Below are 12,479 nucleotides of genomic sequence, written 5' to 3'. Positions count from 1 at the left end.
TGGGAAACAGTCATTTGGGTGTCTACTCCTAACCCAATTCTGTAGCAGGCATTGCTAATCTGTTATGGCACAAACCTTGCTTTACTTCTCAACTCTCCTCCAGACAACCACCACTAATTGATTGGATTTGGCTAGAATTGCTGTCTTGGTTCTGGCGTATTCCCTGGGGTTAATCACACTGAGCCCAAATCTCTTATACTTCAATATTAATATATATATTAATAAAATCATCTATCAGACCCTCGAAAAGTGATTCAAATATTGTTCAATATTCTGTTCTACTCTGTTATACTATGCTTAATAATGGTTAAAACAAAACGTGCACAATATTCTTCATTCACTCATTTACTTTTTATCAAACATACATGCCAGAATTTTTACTTGGTCCTGGGGAAACTCAATCCCAAACCTTAAGCCTTGTGGTAGAAGGAGATAAATAAAAAATTAGAGAATAGTATGACAGAGTTACACAAAAGATTTATCATATTATTATTTCCTCCTCCCAAACCCTCACTCCCTTCACACACACACACAGCTTGTCCTCACAAGCTGCAGAGGATCTTGCCTGTCTGCAGATTAAAGTTCAAACTTCTTAGGCTGGCATTCAAGATCTTCAACAATCGGTATTATTACTTGTTCTCAAGTAGTGTATAATCTTGGATGATTGAACTACTTTGTTTTTTGCTCGTACAACTCCCTTGATTACCTGCCTCACTGCCTTTTCCCTCTATCTGTAATGCTCACCTTGCCTTTTCATTTTTCTTCTTTCCAATCACCATATATGTAAATCCAACTTACCATTTTTCAAATTCTATGCACCCCATAAGCTTGCCTTTATTATCCCTGTATTGGTTTCCTAGGGCTGCTGTAACGAATTACCACAAACTTGCTGGCTTCAAACAATAGAAATTTGTTCTTTCACAGTTCTGGGCCATGCTCCCTCTGGAGGCTCTAAGGGACATTCTGTTTCTTGCCTCTTCCAGCTTCTGCCAGCATTTGGTGACTGCTGGCATTTCTTGACTTGTGGTTGTGTCACTCCAGTCTCTGCCTCCATGGTCACATTGACTTTCTCACTTCTGTCTGTTTCTCCCTCTGTCTCTATCTTATAAAAATATATGTGATTGCATTTGGGGCTCATCCAGATCCTTGATCACATCTGCAAAGTCTTTTTCTTTTTTCTTTTGCCTTAGAGAGTAAATTCATAGGTTCTAAGGATTATAACATGGATATATTTTGCGGGGGGGGGGGGGGGGGGGTGGGGACATTATTCAACCTATCACAATCCCAAAGGAAAGTAAATTCTCCCTCTTCTAATCTTCTGTAGCCCTTTTTCTTTAATGATTCTATCCTCTTTTTAACCTCCTCCACTAGCCCATAAATTAGATGAATTATGGAAAAATTTGAACAAAGAGATTGAATAAAAAAGTTTAGAGTCAAGAAAAAGAAAAATGATATATTTGTGTTTAAGATATGATACCAGCTAAAACTCGGAAAAATTGTAGTTGACTTTACTGTACATAGCATATAATGCCATACATTTGAGTATTAGAGATATCAGTGGTGGGAAAAGACATGATATGGACTATAAGGATATGTGGAGTTTATGGCAAGTTCCGATGAAAGACTCACAATGCAGACTTGTGGAGTTCTGGAGCATGGCAGAATATGCAGCAGAAAATGATACACCTTTTTGAAAAACAGCTCCTGGCATGGTGCAGATCCCTGAGAGAGATGAAGAACCAGGCACTGAGGTACCAAGTGGTACTGTAGCCACAACTGTCTTTTGTGGACTGGTTTCCATCAGATCAACCATGTTATAAGGTTGGACAAGTTTAGCAACAATCCATCATAATGTGCAAGTGGTGCATTCGGGACTGAACACAAGCAGAAACAGAGGGTACAAACAAGCTGCGTGAGTAGGTACCCTGGACTCCATGTCATTCACTACTACTGTCCAGATGCCTCTTCTTCAGCTCGTACTACCGTGGTTGATCTCTTATGATCAGCTAGCAAAGGAAAAAAAGCCCACATTTGGTTCATGATGAGTCAGTTTGGTATTGTGGTTGAACCCTTCCCCCACTTGGGTGGCCTTGAAAGAGAAGTGATCAGAGAATATCCTTCCAATGGGCAGAGCCTTGGGAGGTGCACCTGGTCCTCCACTTTGTGCAGCAGGAGAAATAGCCCAAGGTTAGAATATACATGGATTCAGGGGCAGGGATGAATAGCTTGGGTGGTTGCTCCAGGGCCTGGAAGGAGAAAAATGGTTATATTAGGGACAAGGAATTCTGAGATAGAGGTATGAGAATGGATATGGGAGTGGATAAGAAGTGTGAGGATCTTTGGATTGCATATTAATACCCACCAGAAAGTATCTAACACAGAAAAGGCACTAAACAACTGGGTAGACTAAAACCTTGTCAGTTGGCAAAAGCCAGCCTTTGTCATTGCAACCTGCCACCCTAATGAAGCCACAATTGGTACACAAATGAATTAGTGATAGTAGCAGGGAGGGAGGAGGCCATGAATGGGCCTGACAACGTGGGCTCCAAATTCCAGGGCTAAACGAGCTTCCTGAACACTTAGTTGGCCTCCAGTAGACACCAATGCTGACTGAGTTGCCAGTATGATACCATCACTTGAAGAGATTAATTAGTCACTTGCTGTCAAATTGACTACATTGGGCCCCTTCTACCATAAAAGGGCCAGAGCCAGAGATATATATGATAGTAATAGATGTGGGCATGGATTTGCCTTTCTTAGCTGCAAGGTCTCAGCTTGCACCAGGATTATAAGGCTTACAGAATGTTTGCTCTAACAGCACAGGATTGTACTTTACTGCAGAGGAGATATAGCAGTATGCGGATGACTGTGGGATCCCCGCTCATATCACATACCACACCATTCAGAAACTGCTGGATTGATAGAATGATGGGAAAGTCTATTGAAGGAACAGCTGTTGGAGGCACGGCTGAAGTGTCAGCTCAGAGGTAATATCCTGTGATTTTGGGTGGCAATCCTCTGAGAGATCAATAACTTATATATGGTCCCGAACAGGTAGAATACATGGGTCGAAGAATCAAGGGGTGGAAATAGTATTCGCTCCACCTGCTGTCGTTCTCAATAATCCACTTATGAAATTTCTGTCTCAGTAACTCTGGGCTCTGAGAGTTTGGAAATTTTGGTTTTCAAAGGAAATATTTCCACCAAGGGTCACAACCAGAGTTCAATTGAGCAATGAACTGTGGCTGCTACCTGCTCTTCAGACCACTTGTTTCAAGGAGACATGACATAAGAGGGCATACAGACCTTGGGATGAGGATCTGAATTACACCGTCATCAGATAAGTCATGGAGATTAGCATTTGTGCCAGCTAAGGGTGAGAGGAATCCAGAATGGATAGTAAATGAAGGGTAATGATGAATATCACTTATAGCCCAAGACTAGCTGCAATGATGGGGTTTTCCCCATTTCCTTCCTCTTCTAAGATTCCCCCAGGAAGAGAGGCTCACTGGAATCCTGAAGGAGCTGCTTCCAGACCTTAAACAAAGAAGTGGCTCCAAGCAGCACAAAGATTGGACTGTGGTGGACACTGTGATGTACCACCCAGCCATTCCCCTTCAGAATGAAGGCCTTACTCCTCCAGATACTGGGAGTGCTGCCCGCAGAAAGTACTCGGCTGTCAGCCTCCACTTGGATTGCATAGACTGAATGTAGCCACCTCACTCAAGGTCACACTTCCTTTCTGGGTTTGCCCAGATCCAATGACTGGACATGAACGTCTAATGGCTCAACCTCTTTGCCCAAACTCAGCATAACTCTGAAGGATCATCCTATCTTTAGAACTCCCTAGAATCAACTGAGGCCTCCTTTGCTACTGTGTCACAGTTCAACCTCTTTCTTTGCTTAATCCTGTTTCTTTCTCTGTTTTCCTCCAGGGGTTGACCATAAGAGCACTCCCAATTAATACTGCGAATACGGTACACGGTCTGCTTCCTGGGGAACTCAGCCTTCATTAACGTTTTTCTGGGCCCTCAACTTAGTGTTAATGGGACCCCGCCGTAAAAATGGGATAGTCAGTATAAGACCTCCAACTGAGAGATAGGTCGTTGGCTTAATTTTGCCACTCACCAGTTTTTTGACCTTGGGTCAACTCTTAACTTCTCTCGTTCATACAAGTTTTTATTTTGAATGTTTACTATACAACACATTTTGGTAGACAAAACTCAAGTCCTTTCCTCAAGCAGCTTATAGGTCTCTTGGATCTTAAGTTCTTTATTTATGCTATGAAAGGGTAGGACTTGAATTGGTGTTTCTAAATCTTTTGTCAACTTAAGTCCCCTCTCAGGCCTCATTACCTTCATTCCATTCTAGTTGAGAATCATGCTCTTCTGGTGTATCCCTGGGAACCAAGAATATTTGGTTAAGATTTGTTTTTTGAAAATAGTATTTTCGTTTTGCGAATAGAAAATTGAGAGTATTAGATATGCCTTTTCAAACTGTACCCCCCAAGACCTTGGTGATTTTGATAGCACCGTTCACCTTAGGAACTACTGGACAGGTGATCAGTCAGGCTGGGTCCAGTCAGGGACAGAAACCATATTAGTTGCTTAAACAGAGAATTTAATATTAAGAATTAGGAATTTGGCATAAAGCTAACTAGAAGACTGAGAAGGGGAAAGGAGAATACTGAGGCACCACAACTGCCACTACTAAGGTTAGAGCAACAAAAATAACAGATTGAAGTGACTAAAATTTAGGAGCTTGGAAAAGAGGCCTCGCAGATCTGAGACCCAGATCTTTGAGGAGGAGGCACTGTCACGTTGGTGCTGATAGCTCTGGGGCAGGAGGACATAAGATTGGTTTGGCAAGTGTTGGGAAAACGGCAAACTAGAATCAGCTGCTGCCATAGAAGGACAATGCTGCTGCTGGCCTGAAAAAGTGTTGGGACAGTGCTAACAAAAATGGCATACCCAGGAAGCCTGGAGGAAGCAAGCAGGGAGCAGACAGAAGGAACAGGCTGATTATTACTTCTTCTAGGATTCATTTTCCACAGAGTTCAACATGGAACCAGCTTGACAAAGCAGAAATGTGCTTTATAGGGTCCCAGCCCTTGCAACAGAAAGTGAAGTGTACAAGTCTGTTTTAGAGCTAAGAGACAGTAGCTTAATAACTGGCACAATCTTTAAGAGTTTTTTGAGCTTTAAGATTCTGTTTGTCTGCGTATTAGATCTGCACAGGGTATTGAGTAAGAATCTTTATGGTTTGTCTTCTTTTGAGATGTTTTCTTTGTATGTGCCTTGATTCAGAGAGTAAATAACTTGTTTCAGATTTTTGATCTTCTACTCCCTGGCCTTACTTGAATGAATGAATGTACCTATTTTAGTCCTGTGCTCGCTTTGTTCTTTTTGTTATTGTTGTTATAATTGTTGTTTACAAGAGTTAAAAATAATCCCATTATTTTGTTAGAGATTTTTATTGAATAAGGGCTTTCGAATTGCCTAAAATAGTGTGTGCAATTGTCCTGGTTACAAATTAAGACACTTGGCATATTATTCCATGTTACTCTTTCAAATGCTGGAATTCAAATGTTTCCACACATTAACTTTTACATAGTTTTATGATTTCTTTCTTTGAATAATAAATCTGGGCTTTAAAAATATTCCCCAGCCTCTGGGGTATTTAACTGGCCCTCTGTTAGAACAGCCTTGTTAATCTAAGCTACTGCCTGACTTCCAAACTTGGTTAAACGTTCTTCTTATTCCCCTTTTAACATGGTTAATGTGCTTCTCTTTAACATGAAAATATTATTTGCTCACGAGGACTTCTTATGAAAGTAGACTTTATATAAAATGTGGTATTAAACTTTCAGTAGGAAATGGTCAAATAAATAGAGAATATTAAAAATGAGGTGTTCAAAGTGGAATGGTGAGTAGCTGAAGAGTACTTAAAAATGTCTGTTGATATAAACTAACAAACATATGAAAATGTAGTTGGTCACTTGTGTTTATCAGTTGAAACTTTCTTATAAAGAATCATCTATGAAAAAAATTTATTTTCCATATAAATGTATGTGATGGTCCAAAAATACGCATTCTCTAAGATCCAAATTGTGAAAATGAGTTCTAGTTAAGCTTAATGAAAGGGAGTAACCATGCCAGACCCCCAAATACAGCAAATTCTTTTCCACGGGTAAATTTATAAATATCTCTACGTGCTTGCTGAAAGTCCAACCTGAACAGAGCAGTTCGTACACTGGATTCTTTCATCCTGGTTCTGGGAAGCCACTGTTCTCGAGATATGTTCCAATGGTTCTTTTATTATGGCAGGTGTCCCTTTTCAAACAGGTCTCCCAAGAATAAGATTGTTTGTTTTTTTTTTAGAATTCTCAACTTTGTTAAGATGCCATCTTATAGTCAGAGGACATCTGGAAATGTTGGAATTAGCTTTTAAAAAAGAGACTGCGGTTACCATACTCACTAATACTCTGGTACTCCAAACTCATTTATTAGCCTACTAGGGAGTTCTCGTCAAGGAAGTTAGAAGTTGGCTTTAATTGTTCTGTATCTGCCACCTGAATATTCACGTTGAACTGATTTGTTTTTCTGAACATACCTAATGTATGTTAAGCCTGTGGAATAAAGCTCACACAGTGTAGTTTAGCCAAAAATAACCTGTTGGCTGGTAATTTTTAGAACTTGCACTATTTCTAAAAATATTAAAGGCGGTGTCCTCTAGTACTTAATATATGGCCTCTTTCCAGTCACTGGAGGAATAGTTTGTGAATAAACTGAACCCCTTTCTTGGGTTTTTCCTCATGGTTCCTGCTCTAGGCGTTTTCCTACCTGTTTAACTCGGTAAGTGGATAAAAGAAAGTAAGGTGAAATGAAAACTATGCTGTTTTTATTGTTGTTTTTATTTTATTGGCTCTGATAAAATGTTTCTTAAGAGGGTGAAGGCATTAGATTGAGGGTTCTGGGTTATCTAAGGATCTTTTTTCCCATTGTTTTCCCTATTTCTCTAGATCACTGAAAGTAGATAACAATGTTAGTTTCTTAAATGTCAAGATAGAGTATAGTTTATGTATGTTTAAGATATTTTAGGACTAAAATTTTAAAGAAAACCATTTTTATTTTAAAAAGTATATTCTGATGTAGCGTGTCATGTTCAACTTTTTCGGTAATTTCTTTTTCAATATTCACTTTAAGTTTTGAACTTATTTCTACATGATTGTTAGCAGAATCTGCTAATTATCCCCAATGTCCATTCTTTCCTTTTAGCGATAGAAGCTGCTAATCTCCAGCTGGGCACATGTCCTTGAGTTAGAGACTATATTTCTCAGTCTTGTTAGAGTTCGATGTGGTTATATGTCTAAGTTTTTACCTATGGCATGTGAGTAGAAATTATAAATGCACCTTCTGAGTCTTACCTTTAAACAAATTGGGTGTGCAGATCCCTCTATTTCGTTCCATTATCCTTGGGCTGGACCTTGACCATTGTGGCAGTGAGCCAGCTTCAACCATGCAGATGAGGGCAGTACTCTGAGCAGATATCTAAAAAACAAGATGGAAAGGCCCTGGTTTCTGGGTGACCCCAAGGAGCAGGCTGCCTTCCATTTTGCTCCACCTGCCTACCTCTGAATGTTACATGAGGGAGCAATAAACTCTACCTTATTTGAGCTACTGTATTTAGGGATCTTTCGTTACAAAAGATTGGTTCATACCCTAACTAATACAGATAGAATTTTAAGTGAATATTTTTCTGATGACTTGGAATTTCAAAGGAGGTTCTAGAGGCCAACACTCATAGATGCTAGAACATAGAGTATCTACGTTCTAAACTTAAGCATTAGCCTTTCTGTGCAAGGTTGGAAAAGGGGGCTTCCAAAACTCAGTTCTTCTCTGATTAACCTATCACTTACCTTCTTCCTATGTAAAAGAAGTCTGGGGATTATTGAGGATTGAAAGATGGAGGCCGGTATTGAGTATTTCTTGGGAGACAGATGTCAGTGTTTTATGATGTTTCCTCTCCCACCTTTGCTGTGAAGAGGAGAGTGGTGCTGGCCTCTACCTCAAGTTGAGTGATGGGGCCTTGAAAAGAAGCATTTAGAGAACTTCACATATGGCACTGGAAATTTAGGGGATATAGGGCCTGGCAACTGTCTCCCTCCTAAGAGTCTTAAGTCAAAAGGCTGGCTCAAGGGGCCTACTGGTAAAAAACCAAAGGAGAGGGATGTATTGAGGTCGTCCTGTCCTCCAGACTTTGGTTGGGCAACCCTCAAAGGAGTCAAAGAACTTTGCCCATTTTTAGCAAGTAACTGAATATAAAGCCTTTATGGACACCTGTATGATGCCGGGTGGGTCTCTTTGTGGTCCCCACCTGGTTGAGCATGAGCTTCAGGATAAATTTACAGTGTCATATTCATGGGCTATGCATTAGGTTTTATGGAGGACAGTGAAACATAAGGTGAATCAATCAGAGTCTAGTCAAGAAATAGGAATGCCTTATTTTAACAGAGAATTTCATAAAGAATTCTTAACCAGATACCTGCTTTAAGTCTGGGGATATAAAAGGGAAGAGCTTGGTCTTTTTAAAATTTAGAGGCTTGGAGGAGGAACCCTGAGCTGGGACTCAGACCTCTGAGGAGGGATCATTGCCTGATGGGTGCTGGTACTTCAGGAGTATGGGAACTGGCTGAGAACTCTGGGGAGCGGCACTGGCCATCTGGTACTGGTATCTCTAAGGGACACAGTGAAGGTGGTTTTGAGAATGAAACTGCAACCTGCTGTGTCAGGATCAGCTGTTTCTGCTGAAGGTAAAGTGTCATTGCTGGATGATGCTGACAGAAATGGGAAACATACAGGAAGGAGCAGGTTCTTCCCCCCTCTTCTTTTTCTTAGTCTCCTTTGAGTGATCCTGTTGACAGGGTACAAGAAGGAGCCATGTATTCCTTTTGGATTGGATCCTGGTTTGAATGATCCCAGGCCAATATACCTACAAAGAATTCCATATTTTGTCTTCAAGATTCACACATTTTGATCAGCCATTGGAGGGGGAGTGCAATTACTTCCCAGATGCAGCCCTGTCTATTCTGCTGCCATATCTACTTAGCTTTCTCAGGAGTACGTCATTCACTAGATGATTGTGTCCTCCAATTGCAGGGAATATGTGAAAAGTTTTCTAGGTGGCTTTGTTTATTTTTAGTCCTTCTCTCAAGTCTTGGGTGAAGTGAAAATACAACCCATACTTTTTCTGGAGTGGGTTGGATTTACAGTTTTCTTCATGGAAATCCTCTTCACAAATACTTTCCTAATCCCCATCAATAAAATCCTTTATAGCCTTGATAAAGGTGAATTATCTGTCCATTTCTTAGCCACCTATTTTGAAATTTCTTCATGGTGTGAATGGCTCTGGCACTGGTGAAGAACCAGGTGTTGAAGATACATGTGAAGAGTTTGAATAAAATTGTTTCATCAAACTCTAAGTGGAACAAAGCAATATTTCTAGATTACTATGTAGTGTTATGTAATACGTGATTTAAGTATATAACTAAATTAGTAAATTTAATGCTATAAATAGGCACGTGCTGATTCCATCTACATACATAAAAGTTTATATATTCATTTTGGAAAAAAAAACCTCTTTTAATTGGATGTGCCACGGAGAAAATAGATCACTTTGTATTAAGGATAGCCTTATATCTAGGCATATATGTTGGCACATAAATGTGTCATAAACTACTGCTTACGTAGGCAAAAAGCCATAAATCAATATTTTCCTCTCCTCTTTGTATTTAAATATGCCAAATAATACAAAGTTGAAGTTTCTACTGCCATTTTTCATACCTTTGATGAAGAATCTGTATCACAAATATGTGGTTACATTTCAACAATTCTTACCCAATGAGTTTCTTCCTAATGGTGGATTATATATTTCTGGGATTTAAATACCTGGCAATTGGAATTTCATTTTGATGAAAACACTTTTTATTTTTGGATCTCGTACTCGTTTATTAGCCTTTAAAATGTCTTTTGAGTAATGAGCATTCTAATTTAACTTGCACTGAGACATTAGCTTACTAATCTGAATCTTTCATTATTTGACTCTGATTTAATCTTTAAGAATTTTAACATTAATAAGAATTTAGAAATATATTAAAATGTCTATTATTATAGTATCTTTTTAGAACTTCCAGGTGAATCTTTTCTTAAATAGTTTCCATTTCTCTGCAGTCCTTCCCCATCTGTTTACTCATCATGTCTGTTGTTTTCCTAAGTATTCGGACATATTTATAACAGCCTCTTTAAGGTCTTTTTTGCTACTTTCAACCTCTGAGGCATTTCAGGACCTTTTTCTATTGACTGCTTTTTATTTTGATATGGGTAGGGTTTTATGTCTTTTATTAAATGTGGAAAGTTCCGAGAATGTTACTTGGTATGAATATTCTATTGCGAAACAAACTGTGAACAGGGAGACTTCAAACCTGAAAGTGACATGAAGCTCAGAGGCATGATGTTACAGGATGGCTTATAAAGTGAAAATGAGGAAGTTGTTTAACCTTTACAATGATTGATTATTGCTATGGAGATTTCCAGATGGCAGGGGTTTGGTTAAAAGTGATTATGCTTGGGGGATTTTCAAGCTTAGTCTCCATTTTATTTTAACACTCTCTTTCGTAACATGGTAATGAAGTGACTTAAGAGGGAACCCCAGATGGCTTCAGGAGGGAGCTGGTTACCAAAGGGTTAGAACTTTCACCCCCACTCACTGGCCTCCAGGGAGCGGAGAGGGGCTGGACATTGAAATCAATCAACAATGGGCAATGAGTTAAGCAATTGTGCCTACAGTACGAGATCTCCATAAAATCCCTAAATGAATGGGTTTGGAGAGTTTCTGAGTTGGTAAACACATTGTCATGCTAGGAGAGTGGCTCCCCTGGAGAGAACTTGGAAGCTCTGTGCCAGCCCTCCTCCCCCATACCTTGTCCTATATGTCTCTTGCATTTGGTTATTCCTGAGTTGTATCCTCTATAATAAATCAGAAAATGTAAATAATGTGGTTTCTTGAGTTCTGTGAGCCATTCTAGGTAATTATTGAACATGATGGGGCTTGTGGGAACCTCTTAATTTGTAATTGTCTGGGCAGAAGTGTGGGTAGCCTGTGATAAACAAATGAAATGCAACAGGATATATTGGAGTTTATAAGGAAGCCATCTGGTTTAAAACTAATTCAGCCTAACTTTGATTTTTCCAAAAGGGCCTGACGTGGCCTGTTGAGCATACAGTGTACATTTGCTTTAAACATTTACTAGGTCTCAAAGACAAGAATGATGCCATTAAAGATAAGGATGTAGCTTCCCCCCATATCAGCTTATCCTTATGGATAAGCATCTCTTCCTGGACACTAAGGATTAATTACTGACCTGCTGTGCTCACCTTGTGACCACTGACCTGCTGTGACAGCTAAGCATCTAGACAATAGTAAAAGGGACATTCCTGTCATGTCTGATGTATGCTCTTTGTTCCAAGACAGTATATAACTGCTCTGTACACCCCACTTCTTTGGGTGTGTTTCCTTCCTTGGGGAGGGAAGCCTCCCTGGGCTGTAGTTCTCAGACCTGGCTCATAATAAACTCACCCCAAATTTTGATTTATAGATTGATTATGAATTACTTGCACTGACACCTGGGCACCCTATTTGCAGCTGGCGTCTGAAATAGAGGCAGTCTTGTGGGACTGAGCTCACAACCTGTGGGGTCTGCACTAACTCTGGAAATTAGTGTCAGAATTGAATTGAATTGTTGGACACCTGGTTGCCGTCAGAGAATTGGTTGTTGGTGTGGAAAAAACTCCACATAGTTGGTGTCAGAAGAAGTGTCAAAAAGAAAAAATCACACAGGTGTCTTTTTGGGATGATGAAAATGTTCTGCAATTAGTGGTGATGGTTCCACAACTTTGAGAAGATACTAAAAGACACGAAATTGTACACTTAAAACAATTACTCTGCTTTGAGGATGCAGGAGCTAACCTGAAAGAACCAACAGCCAAAGCTGGATTCATTTGAACAACAAAATAAATAGCAATAGTATTGGATTATAACTCAAGGAATAAGATAAATATCTATGAGGCCATACTGACATAAATAAATAATTGAATAAATAAACAAATGGAGGAGAAGGGACAAATCTTCCTTACAAAATAATTCCAAATAATACATGTAAAAGGAACGTGGGAAATAGAAAATCAAAATTAGCACACCATAGTAATAATAGCTGTAGGCAAATTTCCTGATGAATGCTAAAATTAGCGGGCAACACTTTAAGGAGAAACAGGGTATTTGCATGGCCTGAAAGGATCTCCCCTGAAATATTTATGAATTATTGTGATGATTTAACATCCATCCACAAATGCTTTGCTATTCCTCCTGCTAGCTGGCAGTGCTTAATTCTTCCCACTTCAGGGTGGTCTTGATTTTAGTGACTC

This window comes from Equus quagga, chromosome 7 (assembly GCF_021613505.1).
Source record: "Equus quagga isolate Etosha38 chromosome 7, UCLA_HA_Equagga_1.0, whole genome shotgun sequence".
In the NCBI taxonomy this organism is placed as follows: Eukaryota; Metazoa; Chordata; class Mammalia; order Perissodactyla; family Equidae; genus Equus; species Equus quagga.
This window is presented reverse-complemented; position numbering follows the sequence as displayed.